Consider the following 21,023-nt stretch of genomic DNA (forward strand, 5'->3'; position numbering starts at 1 on the left):
TTATGGACCTTTTGCATGCGCAAAACGCCACGATTTTGCGCACACAAAAAGCACACGCTCGTGTAAATCCGGCCTTAGGGTAGAAACACACTAGGCATGAATGCTGCGGATTTTATGCAACACATTTTATTGTGGAAAATCTGCACCGTATTACAGTCGCAGCAGAGTGGATGAGGTTTAAACAAATCTCATTCACATGCTGCAAAAAAAATGGACCTGCAGTGTGGCTTTTTAAGCCGCAGCATGTCAATGTATTCTGTGGGATTGCTGCTCCTCTGTTGCGGAAATGCTGCGGTTCTGCCGCAAAAATCACAAATGAGAAAAAAAAAAAGGCACTTTTTTAAATTTATAAAAAAGTTTAGACTTGCCCCGGCCGTAGTCCTGGTGACGCGATCCTCTATTCTTAGCGCAGCCCGGCCTCCTGTCATGACGTTTCATCCCATGTGACTGCTGCAGCGGTCACATGGTCTACAGCGTCATCCCAGGAGGCGGGGCTACGTTCAGAAGAGAGAGATGCGTCACCTAAACTACGGCCGGGGCAAGTCTAAACTTTTTTTTCCCTGCAGGATTCCCGCAGCGGACATGCCTCACCAAACCTGCGCCACTATTTGGTGCGGTTTTGCTGGCAGAATTCCCTGCGGCTCTCGGGATAAGCTGTGTAGTTTTACTCAGCATATCCGCCTAGTGTGTTCCTTATGATGTCGCTCCTGGAGCTGCTGCCGGTCTCTAAATAGGCAGTTGGTCCAGTAGAATTTGGAATTATTTTTTTTTGTGAACCAGCTTAAAAAAATACAAAACTTTTGTGTTAGGGCCTGTTCACATCACCGTTCGTTTCCGTTCCGTCTGAGGTTTCCGTCGGGTGAACCCCGCAACGGAAAGTGAAAGTGACAGCACAGCTTCCGTCACCATTAGCGCAGTCGACTGCGCTATTGATTCCGTCCAAAAACCTGCCGGAATGGTGACGAACGGAAACCATTAGCGATGTTTCCGTCACCATTGAGATCAATGGTGACTGAAACGGAAGCTGTGCTGTCACTTTCACTTTCCGTTGCGGGGTTCACCCGACAGAAACCTCAGACGGAACCCCGGAACGGAAGCGAACGGTGATGTGAACAGGCCCTAACACAAAAGTTTTGTGTTTTTTTAAGCTGGTTCACAAAAAAAAATAATTCCAAATTCTACTGGACCAACTGCCTATTTAGAGACCGGCAGCAGCTCCAGGAGCGACATCATAAGGGACACACTAGGCGGATATGCTGAGTAAAACTACACAGCTTATCCGCCCCGGTAGCCGCAGGGAATTCTGCCAGCAAAACCGCACCAAATAGTGGCGCTGGTTTGGTGAGGCATGTCCGCTGCGGGAATCCTGCAGGGAAAATAAAGTTTAGACTTGCCCCGGCCGTAGTCCTGGTGACGCATCTCTCTTCTGAACGTAGCCCCGCCTCCTGGGATGATGCTGTAGACCATGTGACCGCTGCAGCGGTCACATGGGATGAAACGTCATGACAGGAGGCGGGGCTGCGCTAAGAATAGAGGATCGCGTCACCAGGACTACGGCCGGGGCAAGTCTAAACTTTTTTATAAATGTAAAAAAGTACCTTTTTTTTTTCTCATGTGTGATTTTTGCGGCAGAACCGCAGCATTTCCGCAACAGAGGAGCAGCGATTCCACAGAATACATTGACATGCTGCGGCTTAAAAAGCCAAAAGCCACACTGCAGGTCCATTTTTTTGCAGTGTGTGGATGAGATTTGTTCAAATCCCATCCACTCGGCTGCGACTGTAATACGCTGCGTATTTTCCACAATAAAATGTGTTGCATAAAATCCGCAGTGTTCATGCCTAGTGTGTTCCTACCCTAAGGCCGGATTTACACGAGCGTGTGCTTTTTGTGTGCGCAAAAACGTGGCGTTTAGCGCATGCAAAAGGTCCATAACAGCTCCGTGTGTCAGCAGCGTATGATGCGTGGCAGCGTGATTTTCGCGCTGCCGCCATCATTATGACACTCTGTATGTTTGTAGCACGTGGTGCTTTTCGGTTTTGACTCATAGTCTATACGGCTGCGGAAGTGCTGGGCGTGATTTTCACGCACCCATTGACTTCAATGGGTGCGTGATGCGCCAACAATGCACAAATATAGGACATGTCGTGAGTTTTACGCAGCGGACACACGCTGCGTGAAAATCACTGACAGTCCGCACGGCCCCATAGAGTAACATAAGTCCGTGTGAGGCGCGTGAAAATCACGCACGTTGCACGGATGTATTACACGTTCGTCTGAATAAGCCCTAACAATAAGGCCCAGTTCACAGAGTTTTTGTGCCTTGATATTGACTCGGACACTGCGTCAGAATCAGCACCAAACAACTTCCAAAACCGCCTCCCATTGATTTAATCTGAAATCAATGGGAGTAAGTCGCGGAAAAAAGAAAAAGCAGCACGTACTTTCTTGCCGCGGTTCCGCTTCTGACCTCCCATCGAAATCAATGGGAGGGAGAAAATGCATTTTTCGCTGCGTTTTTTGTCTGCTGTCCTCAATCGCAGCGGGCAAAAAACGCAGCAAAAAACGCGGCAAGATAGTGTGGGCAGGTCAAAATCTGCCTCAAAATTCTTTAAGGAATTTTGAGGCAGACTTTTTCGGCCTGCAAAATACTCTGTGTGAACAGGGCCATACATAAACAGCACTTTGAGACACTTTACTCACCGTGTCAGAAGAGCTGCTCCCACTCCAGTCCTCTTCAGGCGATGTCTTCGGTCCAGATGTCGTCCTTCACCTCCAGGCTCCAGAAAATGGCGGGGATCGTAGAACAATCGTAGAACAACTAGACTCCTCCCCCTCTCCTTACGCAGCTACGCTCTGGACGAGGAGGCGGAGTCGGACGAGGAGGCGGAGTTGGACGAGGAGGCGGAGGCGGACGAGGAGGACGAGTCGGAGGCGGGCCAGCAGGTAAGTAGACTGCGCCGCTGTCCAGTGTGGCTGTCCTTCCCCCTAGATCTTGTGTTGCGGGTGCACCGCCTCCCTCTCGGCGGCGCGCCTGGTCGTTCGCGCGTGGGCGCGCGCGCGCTTGCGGTCGTTCGCGCACGCGGTCGCGCGCTCGCTCGTACGCGCGCAAGCGGGCGGTGTTTCGCGGCGGTGATGAGGGGGACCCGCAGCTCACGGCGGTGTTTCACGAGAGGGGGCCCGCAGCTCACGACATTGTTTTGGTGAAAAAAACAGGCCCCATTGCAGGGGCCTGTTTTTTTCTGCCAAAGGCAAGTCGCGGCAGTTGCCGGGCCCCCCTTTCAATTAAGTTTGGCCGGGCCCCCTACAGTAGTACCCCTAATACCCCCCTGATGGCGGCCCTGACAGTACTGTCATATCAGACGACAGAATAGCAGTAACTTGAACGCTCACTATGAAAACTGTAAAGATTAAAAATGGCTGATCAAAATTGTTACTTTCACATAAAGGTGATCTGTTCGTATGTACTATTACACTATATTTTTTACATTTTGTATAAGGCCCTATTAACAAAGAGTTTTTTGGCATGGACTTTTGCCTGCGATTTTTTTTTGCCATGGTATTCTCTGCGTTTTTGCTGCGTTTTATGCCCGCGGCCATTGAAGCAAGGACAGTTGGAAAAAAACGCCGTAAAAAACGCAAGGAAATCAACGCCGCATGTTTTTTCTGCCTCCCATTGAGGTCAGAGGCGGAACTGCAAGAAAGGGCATTCAGTTTTTTTTCCCCGCAAATGGCTAAAAGCCGCCCAAGATAAAAAAAACCCTCTGCCTCCCATTGAAATCAATGACGGACGATTTCACGCATCAAAATTATGCCAAAATGCTCTGTGTAAACAGGGCCTTATTGTGGGATTAAAGGTCTTGACGTATGAAATACTAAAATAAAACTAATCTTTAGCAGTGATCCTTTAACAGTCGCTAGGCTGCAGATACTCATGTCAATTAGCAACAGTACTTCATAATCAATTAAATTCAAGATAAAATGACCGGTCTGTTCTCTTTGAAACCAAATAGGAAAAAAGCCTTTGAAGATAATTTAATTGTCGTCACTCTTTTATCATGGATTGAAGCAAACAACTTCCATCAATGGCAGAATGACAGATGCTTTATGGCTAATTTCTGTTGTATAATTTGGTAAAATTGTCTATTAATTTTATATATCATATAAAAAAAAAAATATTAAGTAGTACTACCAGACCGGAATATAAACCATCACAGTCAAATATAATGAACTATCGTAGTCATAAAAATTCAGATTTATATTAGTCTGTGCATCTCCAAACCCAATGTTTTCTTTACATAATTCTCTCCTTTCCACCCATACTATCTTAATTCTTCCTTTGCTTCATTAGTCCTGCATGAATAAAGTCCTCCATCATGAAATATCTGCAGGTGGATGTAGACGTTAATTCATTTAACAATCTTCAAGATGTAAAGTGGAAAATTACAGTTGCAATGGAACAAACCCTGGAAAAACCGAGTCAAGTTGAGATCTGTAACACTGCAGGTAACGGTACGTGAACAATAGGCTCATTCTGTGTCTCTAGATTAGATGCTGAAAGTGGTAGATGTTTTTCCTTAAGAAAATAAAACTCTGAAATTAGAAATAAGTTAATTTAACAAAACGTTGGCACGCGCTATTCATAACTGAAGAGAATGCATCTTAACCTAAAGATATCATCAGCGATTCATCTGGAACAAATTAATGAGTACATTCGAGGATATTAAATTGTGTTTTTTAATTAAAAATTCACGTCTTCTTTTTTTGGCAAATGAATGGTTGAGCTTCGAGCAGGAAAACACAGAACGGAAAGATGATTAATTATATTTCTACATAACACTTGATAATGCTGTTGTGACAGGGTAATAAATGTGAACACTGACAGGCTGGAATATGTGTCCCATCCAAAGTGTTCACTAGCTTTAAACAAAATTAGGACGAACCATAGAAAAAAAAATATTTTGTAAATATTTCATCTTGGGGTTGAATGTCTTAGGCCCCCTGCACACGGCCATAGCCGTGTGCGTGGCCAGTGATAACAGGCACGGCCGGCCAGGGCTGGTCACCCACCAGTCATTTGCGGGCCGTGCTCCTGTTTTTTACGGATGCTTTATACGGCCCGGACACCTTCCCGTAAATATACGAGAAAGTGCCGTTGGCCATAGAAATGGATGGATCAGTATTTTGATCCACAACTACAGTCCATAATTGCGGCTAAAAATTCCGGTCGTGTGCATGGGGCCTAAGATTTTTCTGTATTTATTTAATAAAACGATGTTTAACATTTTTAAGTCGTCGGGGCTGTAGGCAGTATTATTAAAAATATCCAGGTTACCACATTCCAAGTTTTTCACAAAGCCATTGTCACGATCTGTGGGTATGTGGACCCACTAGGCCGTACCGCCGTAGCGGAGTAGCAGTTGGCCAAACAACAGTGTACCAAGTCTATACAAAGTCCAAGCACAAGGGTACCTGCAATTGTCCAGACAGTAGCAGCAGCTTAGGCACAGATGGTACTTTGACGACAGGTGATGCAAAACGTGGCAGGAGATACCAGGCGTGGCAGATGACACCAGACGTGGTGTAAGACAGCAGGTGTAGCAGAGGGCACAACACGACTCCAACACTAGAGAGGGCACAGGAACAAACACAGCACAGGATAAAGGTAGCAGGGCACGGGAACACTGGGAACAGGATACGACTATGGAATCATTTGCAAGACTAACATAGGAATACAAACAATGCTCAGGCAAGGAGTGAAAGATCAGGGCCCTTTTTATAGTCCAGAGCGATTCGGGGATAATTAGTTAATGCTTTACACGTGCGTGCACTGTCCCTTTAAGGCGGGAAACAAGCTCGCGCGAGCACTCTAGTGGTCACTGCAGGGCAGGCGGCTGTTACAGCCATGACTAAGGGTATAGCTAATGGGGGTCTGGCTGGGCTGGGCATCCTGGTGCTAGGTTCCAGGGAGGTAACATCAAGCCACTCTGCTCTGAAGTATTTAGATACAAGGCTAGTGCAGCAAACTTTTAGCCCCAAGTAAAGGAAAGCCTAGCTAAGGCTGTGACTATGACCATGCGTGTGGGTGTGTAGCCATGCAAATACAGCATAACATTGGACAGTAAATGCCGCCTTCTCCCTAGTAACAGGAAACTTGCAGAACTTTAAATTTAGCTTTATATCTGAATGGAGAAATATCATGTTGCTTCAAATCAGCACCAGATAAGTATAGAAAAGGGTGTTGTTAAGTAAAGACTGGGGGCACTGGTTTATAGGGCCAGGTGGCAGAGATCATGTTGCTGCAGGAATAACATGTGGCATGGCTACAAATTTTTTGCCCCATAGACATGTGTCCCATTTTAGCCCCACCCCAAAATACTCATTAAAAGGATGTATAGCATACCTCTAAATATAGGTAGAATAAATAATACCGTCACAACATGATCAAATACCACCATACAACGCACCGGTAAATACCGTTCTTATCAAGTGCAGTCAGAAAATAAACAAAAATTAAATACAACGATTTACAGTTGATATTTTGTTTTTGCTTGCTTTCCCTATCTTTTCCATTCATCTCAGACGTGCATGAAGACTACTACCGGCTAACACACACATTTGCAGAATTTGCTGCCCAGGCATCTTTTTCTCCTTGCTTTAGCCCCCATGACTGCCACAGATTGCCCCATGATATCTAGAGTGCCCTCCATAATAGCCACAATGCCTCCATGAAAGCCTCAATGCTTCAAAACAGCTGATCAGTAGGCGTGCCGGTAGTCAGACCCCGACCGATCACATATCCTGAGGATAGGCCATCAATTTTATGGGACTGGAAAACCCATTTAATCCTTTTTTATTGATGCTTTCGAAGAGCCCTAACTTTTTTTTATTTTTCCGTAGACTTAGCTGTATAATGGCTTGTTTTGTTTTTTTTGTGGGATGAGTTGTTGTTTTTATTACAGAAATAAGCCATACTTACTGATACAAGGGCAGGCTCAATCGCCAGCAGGAGGCAGACAATGCCACATGGAGGAAGGTTACACAGGTGCAAAATACTGATGAACAGCCACTCCCTCGCCTAATATTCATCAGGGGGGCGGGGGCTTAGTATTATTTTTAGTTTTTTAGTTTTTATTAGCACGATATTTGGGTACATATAATTTATTGATTAACTTTTACTCTTTTTGGGGGGTAGTGGATAAAAACTGAAATTTTGCCATTGCTTTTTGTGATAACACCCATAAATAAGTGCATAATTTTGGCAGAAAACTTTTTGAAATAGGCAAATTATTTTGCAAAACGTTGCACTTTATTTATGGGTGATATTTAATAATAACTAACAATTTCCACCAAGAAAAAACATGATGACATCCTGTGATGGTGTGATTTTCTTTGACTACTTTAGCTGGAAGATCATTAATTTATTTTCAGTATTATGTGTCAGTTTATATATATATCTAACTGATCTTAGCGGAAATATCATTAGTTGGGTGGTATCCCCCACCCCCTTCCAAAGCTAAGCCCTAATTCAACTGTCTATAACTTTTGGACTAGTAAATACCGTTCTAGTCAATTTTCCATTATTACAATTGGGCATTACTGAAGGCTATATGTAAAATAATTGTTTTGTATTCAGTCCTTGACCTGTTACCGGGTCATTTGAAGTTTGGCAAGGACAAATATATCTTCTACATACCTGTACCTAAAATATTTTAATGCCTATGTCTTTTCTAATTATGCAAATGCTAGTGCACACTTGATTGTTTTTGACCGTCTTTTGGGTCCCATATACCCAATATATGTCAACAATAGCAGGGTCGCCAAGAGGACCAAGCAAAACTGTTCAAATGCCAAGGCCCACTGGGCTTAAAGGCTATGTTGTACACCTTTGGAGGGCAATTTTATTTTTTTTATAAAAAGCTTAGTCAGTGTGATTAGTGCAACTTTCGAAATAGTTTTTACAAAAAACTTGTTTTGCTTTTTGAGAAGCAGCTACTCATTCACTATGACCTGAATCCGCCACTTCTGTGGACCTGATGGGTTCAGTATCATCGGGTACTTGCATGTCTCTGACCCGCAGGATCTACCTGTAAGTATGAACTTAGATATGATAGTTTACAGGTGGATGTCAGAGTCACGCAGGACTCGCTATCACTGAACCCATCAGTCCTGTGGACCTGACGGAACAGGATTTAGCGCTAGATACAGCTGCTCTGTATAGAGAATACAGATAGAATATATAGAACCACGTCTAGATCGGGTTACTGATTTGCTAAGCAGCCTCAATTGCAATCTACTAAGGTATTTGAGAAGTGTGATTTATCTTTTCCTGCTACATGCAGAATTGTGCGTTTTATCACCACAACTTAAACCCACAAGTCTTTACTAGAAGCTGCTTGATGTTGATATTATAGATCCTGACTTCTAAGACTGGAGCACCTCCATTCCTTGAACATGCTTTGCTCATCATTAATTCATTGTTTTCACGCTCTGTTTACCTACAGGTTCTTGGTCTAGATCAGTTCACATCTCCGGGAAGAACATCTAATGTTTGTCTTGTGACACCTGGTGTATGAAGTTTGGCCAACTACAAAGTATTTTTGTAAACTCTTAATCACTTTATAAAGATTAATTGCGCATGACAGAATAAAGAGCGGAGAGAGTGAACTAGCCAAGAAGCACGGGAAAAAATTCAATTAAAGTGCGCTCATCACTATTATACGGCAGTGGTATCCATGTTTGAAGTGGTTGGCAGATCAAAAGTTAGTGACACGTGAGATAATCCAAGATTGCTTCCTCTGTTAACACCGGCTGGCTGTAATTTGTAGTATTTGCACATATCATTTATAATCTTACATACAGAGTATGGCTAAACTCCCTCTTCTTTAACCTTTTAACTCTAGATAGGTCTGATATGCTGATTCATATCCTAATATATATATTTTTTAAGTCTGAGGCTCTGCTGTTCTGATACAGAGTTCGAAATCCCCTGTATAGCCACAGTTAAATAAAATTATTCTGGCTGCCTTCTGCCACCACTAGGGGGAGCATGCTACAGAATTATACAGCTCCTTTTATACTTAAAGAGGCTCTGTCACCAGATTATCAAATCCCTATCTCCTATTGAATGTGACCGGCGCTGCAATGTAGATAACAGTAAAGTTTTTTTTTTTTGGAAAAACGATCATTTTTGCCCAAGTTATGAGCAATTTTAGATGTATGCAAATGAGCTTTTCAATGGACAACTGGGCGTGTTTTCTCGTTTTACCAACTGGGCGTGTATTGTGTTTTTACCAACTGGGCGTGTTTACTGGTTTTACCAACTGGGCGTTGTGAATAGAAGTGTATGACGCTGACAAATCAGCGTCATGCACTTCTCATCGTTCCCACCCAGCTTCTTTCACTGCAGACACACAGCGTGACGTCACCCACAGGTCCTTCAACCTTGGCGTCGGACAGAGAAGATACATCGGCTCCAGGCATCCGAGAGGGTAATATGCTCGTCTCTAGGGAGTTCACTATGCTTACCTGCACACGGTGATGCTGCTGCAGATTCAACTTTACCCTCTTGGACGCCTGGAGCCGATGTGTCTTCTCTCGTCTGATGGGGTGAAGGACCTGTGGGAGGAAGTGACGTCACAGCGTGATCTCGCGAGAACACGCTGTGTGTCTGTGCAGTAAAAGAAGCTGGGTGGGAACGATGAGAAGTGTATGACGCTGATTTGTCAGCGTCATACACTTCTATTCACAACGCCCAGTTGGTAAAACCAGTAAACACGCCCAGTTGGTAAAAACACAATACACGCCCAGTTGGTAAAACGAGAAAACACGCCCAGTTGTCCATTGAAAAGCTCATTTGCATAAATCTAAAATTGCTCATAACTTGGGCAAAAATGATCGGTTTAAAAAAAACAAAAAACTTTACTGTTATCTACATTTCAGCGCCGATCACATTCAATAAGAGATAGGGATTTGATAATCTGGTGACAGAGCCTCTTTAAAGGGGTTTTCCAGGACTTTTCAAAATCATCTGCGGGGCAGGGGATGGATTAAAATAATAAATGAGCAGATACTCACCCGCTGAAGTCCCCTCCTCTCCATCACTGAGGCCCGGTTCTCCGTTGATCTAGTTCTGGATGCTCATTCAGCGGTCACGAGACGTTATCGTGTTGCTGTCACTATTATGGGGGCACTACAGCTGTTACTATTTTAAGTGCACTGGCGGCCACAATTATGTAGTGCTGTAACCTTCATTGTTATGAAGGCACTGTGACTGTCACTATAAGGCTGGGTTCACACGTGGCGGAATTTCACTTGAATTCCGCTGCGGACACTCCGCAGCGTTAATCCGCAGCGGAGCCGTTTCTCCATTGACTTCCACTTCTATTTAGAAGTGTTCGTTTAGACGATGCGTAAAATTCCGCTGCGGAGCATAGGCTGCGGAGCGGAATTTGGTGTCCGCAGAATGCTCTGTCTGTTGCGGACCAGTGGCGGACTGGTTGCGGACTCATGGCGGAATTTCTCCATTGACTTCAATGGGGATTCTAAATTCCGCAATGAAGTCCGCAGCTGTCATGCACATGTTATGTGTGCTGCGGATGCGTCTTGCTTTTTTGCCATGACATTTCTTCATTCTGGCTGGACCTATGTATTTCTAGGTCTACAGCCAGACTGAGGAAGTCAATGGGGCTCCCGGAATTACGGGAGCGTTGCTAGGAGACGTCAGTAAATAGTCACTGTCCAGGGTGCTGAAAGAGTTAAGCGATCGGCAGTAACTGTTTCTGCACCCTGGACAGTGACTACCGATCCCAATATACAGCAACCTGTAAAAAAAATAGAAGTTCATACTTACCGAGAACTCCCTGCTTCTGTCTCCAGTCCGGCTTCCCAGGATGACGTTTCAGTCTAAGTGACGGCTGCAGCCAATCACAGGCTGCAGCGGTCACATGGACTGCCGCGTCATCCAGGGAGGTCGGGCTGGATGCCGAAAGAGGGACGCGTCACCAAGACAACGGCCGGTAAGTATGAAATTCGTTTATTTTCACTAGGGAAAGTGCTGTCCCTTCTCTCTATCCTGCACTGATAGAGAGAAGGGAAGCACTTTTCCCGCAGTCAGCAGCAGCTAGTCCGCATCAATTTACTGCACATTTTGGGCAGATCCGCCGCAGAATCTGCAACGCAGATTCTGTGCGGCATTGATGCGGACAGCTGCGGAGGAAATCTGCCACGTCTGGCCGTGCCCTAATGGGGTGCTATTGCTTTTACTGTTATGGTGCACTGTTGCGGCACTATTTTGGGGAAGCTGTGTCTGTCTCTGTTATTATGGTACTGTGTTTCTCACTGTTATGGAGTCATTGTGGCTTATAAAATGGGGCATGTATGGGGTCTTATTTTTGCACGCTTTCCTTGGGTGCTAAAAGCTTGTCTCACCCCTACATAACTACATCACTATTATACCCAAAGAAAACAAATTCACAGCTTGTACATTGTGGCTATTATTCATCGTGGTGTATTGTGGCTAGCATTCACATTCACGTGCACACTGTGGCAAGAACTCATGGGGGTATTATGGCTTGCACTAATGGTGGCATTCTAGCTGTCACTCTTATAGGGGCACTGAGGCTGTCACTCATATGAGGAAGTTGCCATCTCTTAGGCTGGGTTCACACGACCATGTTACATCCGTAATGGACGGAACGTATTTCAGCCGGAAGACCCGGACCGAACACAGTGCAGGGAGCCGGGCTCCTAGCATCACAGTTATGTACGATGCTAGGAGTCCCTGCCTCGCTGCAGGACAACTGTCCCGTACTGTAATCATGTTTTCACCACGGGACAGTAGTTCCACGGAGAGGCAGGGACTCCTAGCATCGTACATAACTATGATGCTAGGAGCCCGGCCCCCTGCAGTGTGTTCGGTCCGGGTCTTCCGGACGAAATACGTTCCGTCCATTACGGACGTAACATGGTCGTGCGAACCCAGCCTTATTGTTCTTGCTGAGCTAGAACTCAGGATTTATATACGCACACAGTAAGATCTGAAAGTCTAAAGTAACTAGCAAAAGTGTTTGTATTTTACAAATATTTAATCAAGTATTTCTCATTACAAATATTATTATCAGCATAAGGCCTCATGTACACGACTGTAGCCATGTGCACGGCCGTGATTTTCGGGTCAACGGGGGCGGAGTGCCACCCGCGAGCCACCCGCAAATCGCGGGCCGTGCACATGGCCGCGGCAATTATTTGATATGAGCCTGGACCGCAGAACACGGCCGTAATAAGACATGTCCATTCTTTGATGAGAGGTATGGCTTTCAGCCTCAAGCAGATGGCTGTATTACAGCTACAGTATTTTGTACAGAGCCGTAACAGAGCACCTATAGAGGTGCATGCAGTGTCAGTAATACCTCCGTATGCCTTTAATTTTATACAGAGGCATATAAAACTATTTTATACTGAAGCCAACAGAAAAAATTGTACCATGCTCCATCGCATGTCGTGTTAAGGAGACATTCTCCGCTAAAACGTTTGCTTCTAGAAAATAATGTCTCCCACCTACAGCATCCAACGGAACATCGTACATTGGCACGCGGAGTCCTTGGGGCTCCATAGTATGGAAAAGTAGGAAAAGTTTGTTATAGTAACACATTTTCTCGTGGTCTGTTCTGTATAAAATTCCTTCTCTCCCGTCTCCTGTCAGAGTCAGATCTGAGGAGAGAAAGAAGCTGCTAAATAAAACAGTCATACATTTGGCGAATAGTAATTAGTTATTAACCCTTTACTACCTGCCCCTCTAAAATTTGTCGGCTACTTGCACAGTCCCCACCTTTTTACGCGCTCTGTGAAGGAACTGCTGACTCCTGCACACGTAGCCTATAACTGATCCAGGCTGTCATTTTTAAAGCCCCATCCTATAGTGTGATAGTGAATTGAAGTATAATAAAGCTCCGGGACAGTGTGGTGATTTAAATGGGGGCTTTGCTCCTGTAGCGCTATAGCGGCGTCATACATTAGACGATGTACATATATTTGGCATCACCTTTAGAGAAGGATTGGGAGATACATTTTTGGGGTAAATATTGTAGATTAAACCAACTACCTTACAACAGACTATGAAAATATTTTTCCTGTTTCTGCCCATTTTCCCCCGTGTAAGACCTACAAAATTAAAAAATATTGGCTCCAATTTTCAACAATTTTAAAGCTCAATGAGTCTCACAAATATAAAATTTGGGTAGACTAAGAAATAATAAAAACATTTTTTTTAGAATGCAGCAATCTTAAAATGGAATTTTTCTCTCGGCATCAAGACTTAAAACTCCATAAGAAATCATTCATGAACGCATATTTGACAATGTTTTCAACGGTTCGTTACTGCAGCTCTAATATCTGGTGGATACAAGTGGTACTGCAGTGTAATAAAACTTATAACAACTAAAACAATAAAAACATAAAAAACATGCATCAAGAAAAATGTGAGTTTGTAGTTTATTGGAAGTACAATGCTTTCACTGAGGTTATTTCCTATGAGAGACACGTCTTCCCATTGCTAGAGGCTCTGCTTCAAGCTTTTTTACTTTACTACGAAACTACAAGAAAAAAACAAATAAAACATCTAAAACATCATTGCATTTGTTGGAAGGAAAATACATTTCTTTGGAAGCAAAATCTTTGTCAAGAGTCTATATGTGAGTCTAATCTAAAAGGAGAAAAATAGTACACAGCGCCACATGGTGCAAGAAAAACCTGGTTAGTAGGGAGAATAAAATACAAGGAGAAGCAGTTGCGCTCACCTATAGAGGTTGTACAATTCAGGTACAACACCGCAAGCATGTAGTAATAAAATCAGCTGCAGCTCTCCAATCCATAAACCAGTAGCATAAGCATGGTACCGCAACAGGAGGTGATTTAAAAGTAAAATATTTGGATATAATGGAAAGCGCTTCTGATAAGGAATAAAATAGCAGTAAAGTAATTTATTAATTTTAATACATGGCTACGCGTTTCAACACAGGACATGATAATAAAAATGACATCTTATATACCCATCTAAAACAGGATTACAGAATTTGCAACCAGAAAGAACCGCCAAAAATATTTTTTTGAAAAGTGCAACTGTCAGTGACGTCATCAGGGAACAGATGTTGATTCAAAATACATCAATAAAACATAAAGAAGAATAAACACAGTAACTAGTACTGTATTATTTGGGAGTTACATTCAAAGTAAATAAAAAGGACACTAAATTGCGGAGGTATAAAATATCCCATAAAGGACGGAGGAGAAAGAAACATGGATCAAGGAAAACACAGCAGTAAAACATTAGGGAGTAATATACAAAACAGAGGCCAGTAAACGTAATATATTTACGTGTCACTTAAGGTTATCCATGAAAGGATGCGGACACACAGCAGCGAAGAAGATCCAGCAGTCTGTTTTATTATTGAGTTCAATGTTTAAACAGTATGCAGTAAACGCTTAAGCTCCCCCTAGTGGCAACTGTGGGAAGCCAGAATCTTACCATTGAACTCTATGAAGGTATTCTTTATGCCAGTCCTAATATAAAGAAAGTTGTAGTAAGCTGTGACACATTTACTAGGATACAAATGCCTCTTAATTAATGTGTTGCATCTTTCGGCCGACTGTGCGCCATAATTGCAACTCAACGTCATCAATGCTGCGTAACTGGCAATGTCTCTTGGGAAGCCACGCCCCTTTTCACAAAACTGGCAAGGGAGCCATAAAAAGGCCAAAAGGTGCAAATTGTGAATTTTGAGATTTTTGAGACTTTTTACACCAGAAAATTGGCGTAGAAAGGTTGATAACGTCCTTCTTTGGCTAAACTCTTAGATTTACTCCACTTGGTTACACTAAAATCATGTTGTGTTGCAGATTTCTAGTTATAGATGTGTATAAGGTGTGCAAAATGGGTTTGCCATATGAACCACTGAAGCTCTTTAGCTTTGTAAATAACTGGAGTGTGAACACATGGACTCCACCAATGACATCTTCTGAGAATTTAAGTCATGTAGCGCTGTCCTAAATGGCATAAGCCAAATCCATCATTTTTGCCACAGGCAATATTTGCAATTTAATATGCACTTAACTGATTATTTGCTTATCTTACTCATACTTTACTATAGTTACAAGGGCGTACGTACCATAGAGGTAGCCAATGTGGCTGCCATGGGCCCTAGTCATTGGTTGGTCCCATCCACTTTGCTATAGGGTGGTAGGAACCTGTGTAGGAGTCTCTTCTCCATAGGTGCTTGAATGTTAGCAAACAAAGGATCGGGGTAATTGACACAAGATTCATGTAAGGGGGTTGGGAAGGGCAAAAAAGCACCAGGCCATTCTGTTTTGGTTGGCATTACCATTACCTGTGTCGTTAAAAAAATTTAATGCTTTCCTGAGTATTTTTTTTACAAACCTTGATTACAATTCTGATATAATATGTGTTTCATGCAAAATAAACAACAGAATGTGAAAGGTTAATAGCTAATTGACAGCTCCACTTATACGTATGGTCTGTGCTTAAGCTGCTTTTCTACCACTCATCGCCTACATTTGCCTGCCGAGGACCAAAGGTTTTACTACTGTTTTCAATGGTATTGGAGCGGGGTTAAATCTTTTGCCCTTTTTGCATGCCAGCCGTTGTGCGTCTTTGTTGTAGGTATAGTAAGGATATAGTTCCCCGTACGTTTCTGAGAATAAACAGAACTGACATTTCCACTGAGTTTTCACAATAAGCCCAAGTGACTCACTCATTCAAGTGTGCCGGAGCCGGTATGGAAAAAGTATTTAGTGAAGCCAAACTCTGTCATAAAACATCAGCTTTTATCTGAAGTCTCTGTGCTAAAGTCTCATTAATTCCCTGCAAAACATTTTTATGTGAAGCCGTTTGCATTGGTTTTATTACAATTTATTGCATCATGTTTAAACAAGCCCACCTATGTTTTTGGATGTCTTTCATTTATTCAACATTAAATACCTGGTGGTTGGGTGGCAAAGCCTTTAATTAGTTTTTAGACATAAATTAAAATCATAACTTTGGTTACAGATTGTTTGGCAACAAGTCCATAAAAGTAATTTGTTCTAGATTTAAAACAATGTGAAGTTTATTTAAACAGCATTGCACAAAGTACAGGAACCGACGCTAGCGGCGTTTATGTAAATATTTGCACAATGTGGACAGAACTGGCGTGGAACACCCACCTGCATGATACCATCTGATGCCAGCTGCTGGTCTGGAACATTTAAAAGAGTGGGCACATTTTGCAATAATGTTTCTGGGATAAGTTAAAAATGATACTTAGTTTTAGTAATGCCTGAAATTGTCAGAGTCGTAGGTTTCCGTCACATGGGGCAAATATCTAGTTTTCTGCCCTAGCCCTGCATCTAAATACCCTGGCCAAGGCAGAGTGGCTTGTTTAGTGCCCCCTCTCCAGCAGCCCATACCCAACCCCCAATTGAAAACCCCAACTAGACCACTTTGACCGGACATAAAAAAAAAAAAAAAAATTACTCACCGCCTTCTCTTGTCCTCAGATCCCATTGGCCCTGCCAAAGGTCTGTGCCGCAACGCACACAAGGTACCTACACTGAGTAGTGCCAGGACATTATGTGAGACGAAGCACATTTCCCATACAAGGTCCTGAAGCTTCCCAGCGTCTGCACCTTGTATGCACTGCAGGTGCAGACCTTTGCTGGTGAATGGTCTTGCAACTTGCAGGGACCGGTTGCACCCCCAGTGACCGCGATCATTACGCCACTGCACATGGGGCACATGCCGTAAACCACCCCCCCCCAAGCTATGTCTCAGGAAACTTTCATTTGTTTTAGTAATGTCTGCCACAAAATACAAATATCTGGGATGTGTGAAATTCAAAATGAACGAAACTTGCGATATCACACCCTGCTGCCTGCTTTGATCACAGCTGGATAAGGCACTTGGTAATAAAGGAAGCAGGCCGGAAATATAAAAAAAAGGCGACGGAGCGAGTACGGCCATGGGGAAGGTAAGATATCACCAGGGGTGACATTATCGTGTCAGCGTGGTGGTGTCCGAATTAAAACAAAAACAACTCAGTGAGTGTTAAAGGCTATTTACACCTTTGACAGGTATTTTTTTTTTTTAATAAACAGGTCAGTCAGTGTGACTGGTGCAACTTTATAATTAGTTTTTTATTAAAAATTAGTTGAACTTTTTGAGATACAGCTGCTCTGTATTCTGTATACAGAACAGCTGTATCGTATGCTATATCCTGCTCCCGTCAGGTCCGCGGTCCTGACGGGTTCAGTGAAAGCAGGTCCATAACTTAGATGTGATAGATTACAGGTGGATCCTGCGTGGACCCACTGACACTAAACCAGTGTCGATACAGCGAACGATACAGCTGCTCTGTATAGAGAATACAAAGCAACTGTATCTCAAAAAGTAAAAATAATTTTTAATAAAAAATAATTATAAAGTTACACCAATCACACTGATTGACCTTTAAAAAACAACAACAACCTGCCTTTCAAAGGTTTACAAAGATGAATATATATTGCGCACATTTAATGATGGGTTTATAGGGATGACGTCTTCTGGCTTCAATATTTGGTGCTCTTACTATTCGTTACAGTGCGATAAGAACACTTAATCTTGATTTATGAAGTGTCCTTGACTGAATTTATATTGTTTTTATCATTTAAAGGTGTTGATCCTAAAGACTAACACATCGCGTTCCGGTGTTTACAGTCTAATCCTCCAACCATAGACTGGAAGTTAAAGAACTTCCAACGTGAGACGTTACAGAAGACGATGGATGCAACACTGAGAGCCAAGACCTTATTAAGCATTTATTTTTGTTCGTCTCTCAATTATAGTTGACCTGAGATGGCGTACTATGGAAGCTTATATTTCTTTTCATTATAGCAAGCTCCACTTATTCACAACGGCTTTATCAGAATTAACATACAGTATAAATACATGCTGGCTGGTTATCTATTATCTGACTTGCTCTTGGTTAGAAGCCCATCATAGCACTGACCAGATCAGCAACACTGGAGAGATCCTGAGAGATGTTATTGCAGGAGAACTTGTGGGCTCTCAAATTTCTCCATTGTTACTGATCTGCAGGGCCATAGAGGGAGGGCATACCACCAGGGTCGCCAACCGGACAACTTATCCAAAAGTCACTGACTGCAAAAAAAAATTACGGACAAATTGGTTAAATATAATGAATGATAAGATGATAATTAATAAACTTATGTGTCCCAATACTTTTGTCCATATTGCATAGCTTAAAAAGGGTTGTCCAGGCACGGGGCGGATTTTCATACTGATGACCTACCCACAGGACAGGTCATCAGTATACTATTGGTGGGGGTCCAACACCTGGACCCTGCACCGATCAGCTGTTCTAACTGACTTGGGGCACCGGATGTTATGTAGTGGTCTGTGCTGGAAGTAGATGGCTCTGACCACTGTATAGCGGCCGTGCTGGGCTACTGCAGCTCTGCTCCTATTTACTTAAAGAGACTCTGTCACCAGACTATAAGTGCCCTATCTCCTACATAATGTGATCGGCGCTGTAATGTAGATTACAGCAGTGTTTTTTATTTAGAAAAACGATCAATTTTGACAAAGTTATGAACAATTTTAGATTTATGATAATTAGTTTCTTAATAGACAACTGGGCGTGTTTTTACTTTTTACCAACTGGGTGTTGTACAGAGAAGTGTATGACGCTGACCAATCAGTGACCAATCAGCCTCATACACTTCTCATTGTTCCAGCCCAGCTTCTTTCACTACACAATCACACTGTAACAATGGGCTGGAACAATGAGAAGTGTATGACGCTGATTGGTCACTGATTGGTCAGCGTCATACAACGCCCAGTTGGTAAAAAGTAAAAACTGCGTAAAATGACGGCTCGTCAAAAGAAGTGCAGGACACTGCTTGGGACGTTTTTGGAGCCGTTTTCCATAGACTCTATTGAAAACAGCTCCAAAAACGGCTGTAAAAACGCAGCGAAAACGCAGCGAAAAACACAGCGAAAAACGTGAGTTGCTCAAAAAACGTCTGAAAATCAGGAGCTGTTTTCCCTTGAAAACAGCTCTGTATTTTCAGACGTTTTTTGTTAAGCGTATGAACATACCCTTAGGGTACATGCACGTGTTCCGGAATTTGATGCGGAAAATTTACATCATAACCGCAGATAAACGCAGGTAATTTCACAGGCAATTTTACATTTTGATGATGAATCAGGTCTAAATGTTAAGTTGCGGATTTTGGCGCATTTTTTTTTATAGACCTGTCCGATAAAATTCTGAGACGGAAACAGAAGACAAATCGACATGCTGCGGATTTTTGCTCTTGCTTCTCCAGTATTGAAGACAAACTGCAATATGTGTTTCTACCGAAGCTGAACTGAGCAAAAAAATAACGGAAACATTTTCATATCGAGAACAAACAGTGGCTCTACATTGCCAAGATCGCTTCTGTGGGAGAGGAGACAAGTCACACACAGACACCAGTTTATTGGGCAAACATGGATTCTGAGCATTCTGTTATTTATGATCCACCAGCGAAATAAAACCGGAGTTCATGGCGCTATTTATGAGGTTGTGGTAGTTCACGCACTGCCCTCAGCTGAGAACAATTGTGTTTACTACAGGAGCAGAACATAAATCTCTCCATTACCTCTCAGCCAGGAAATTACCACCTACATTTGTTCCCTAACAATTTCTGCTTGTTGTCAAAACAAACTTCACGAGCGAAACTCCCAGACTGTTATGATTGTGCTGAGCTTTCCGCCATAACAGGTAGAAAAAAAAAAAGTTGAGTGACTGTAATGCTGAGGTCAATGGTTTGGGCAACAGAGTTGGAGAACAGTACCTTTACATTAGTTATTCCATTGGAAACATTTTTTAATTCAATAGTCACTAAGGCTATGTTCACACGGAGTATTTTGGGGGAGGAATATCTGCCTCAAAATTCCGTTTGGAACTTTGAGGCAGATATTCCTCTCCCTGCACGCCGATTTTCGCGGCAATTATCGCGCCGTTTTTCGCCCGCGCCCATTGAGTGCCGCGGGCATAAAACAGCGAGATATACGCTTTCTCCTGCCTCCCATTGAAGTCAATGGGAGGTCGGAGGCGGAAGCGCCCGAAGATAGGGCATGTCGCTTCTTTTTCCCGCGAGGCAGTTTTACTGCTCGCGGGAAAAAGACGCCGACGCCTCCCATTGAAATCAATGGGAGGCGTTCTCGGGCCGTTTCTGCCGAGTTTTGCGACGCGGTTTCCGCGTCAAAAAACTCGGCAAAATACCCCGTGTGAACATAGCCTAAGGGGGTTGTCTGGTTTAGAAACCCATTTCAAGCATCATTTTAGGGCATTTCTGAAATAAAGGGGTACTCCCAATTTAAACATTTATAGCATATCTGTGGGATATGCCATTAATGTCTGATAGATGTAGGTTCCAGCTCTAGGATCCACACCTATGCGACCCCCGTCCCACCTGGGGAGGCATCCTCCAGAGATGGCCTAAAATGTGCGCAGCTCTCTCCATTTATTCCTATGGGAGTTACAGAAATGCGTGACCGCTGTTCTGAAGATAGGTGCAGGTCCCAGAGCTTGGATCCGCATCTATAAGACATTTATCCCTTGGATATGCCATAAATGTATCAGTAGGGAATACTTTTGCTAATAGAGAATGGGGGGGGGGGGGTCACCCATTTGGGACCTACATTAATTAGCAGAAACAAAGAGCGGTTAATTCTCTGGAGGACCCACCATGACCATGACCAATAGGACCTTCTATTAATTTCAATAAGCACCATGCAATGCTTAACTTTACCTGTGGAGGTGCTGCAGGGGAAATGAGCCCTTGCTGCTGGTCTCCCCCACAGATTACAGCTGTTCGCTGGGCGTCTATGTTACCTGGTTATTGTCTGAGGATTCTTTTAAGAATAAAGGATTGTTCAAAGGGGACAACCACTTTAACCTTGTAAAATTTGGTCTTAGTTTGGG

General features: G+C 43.2%; 1 long non-coding RNA gene across 1 annotated transcript; it reads left to right on the top strand.

Moving 5' to 3' along the window:
• Positions 1–3,434: 3,434 nt before the first annotated feature.
• On the top strand, positions 3,435–8,670 carry LOC142652372 (uncharacterized). Its single transcript, XR_012847837.1, has 2 exons — positions 3,435–4,512; positions 8,505–8,670. It is a non-coding gene; the product is annotated as an uncharacterized LOC142652372 (long non-coding RNA).
• Positions 8,671–21,023: the final 12,353 nt, after the last annotated feature.

The sequence above is a fragment of the Rhinoderma darwinii genome, chromosome 5, assembly GCF_050947455.1.
Source record: "Rhinoderma darwinii isolate aRhiDar2 chromosome 5, aRhiDar2.hap1, whole genome shotgun sequence".
Lineage (NCBI taxonomy): Eukaryota > Metazoa > Chordata > Amphibia > Anura > Rhinodermatidae > Rhinoderma > Rhinoderma darwinii.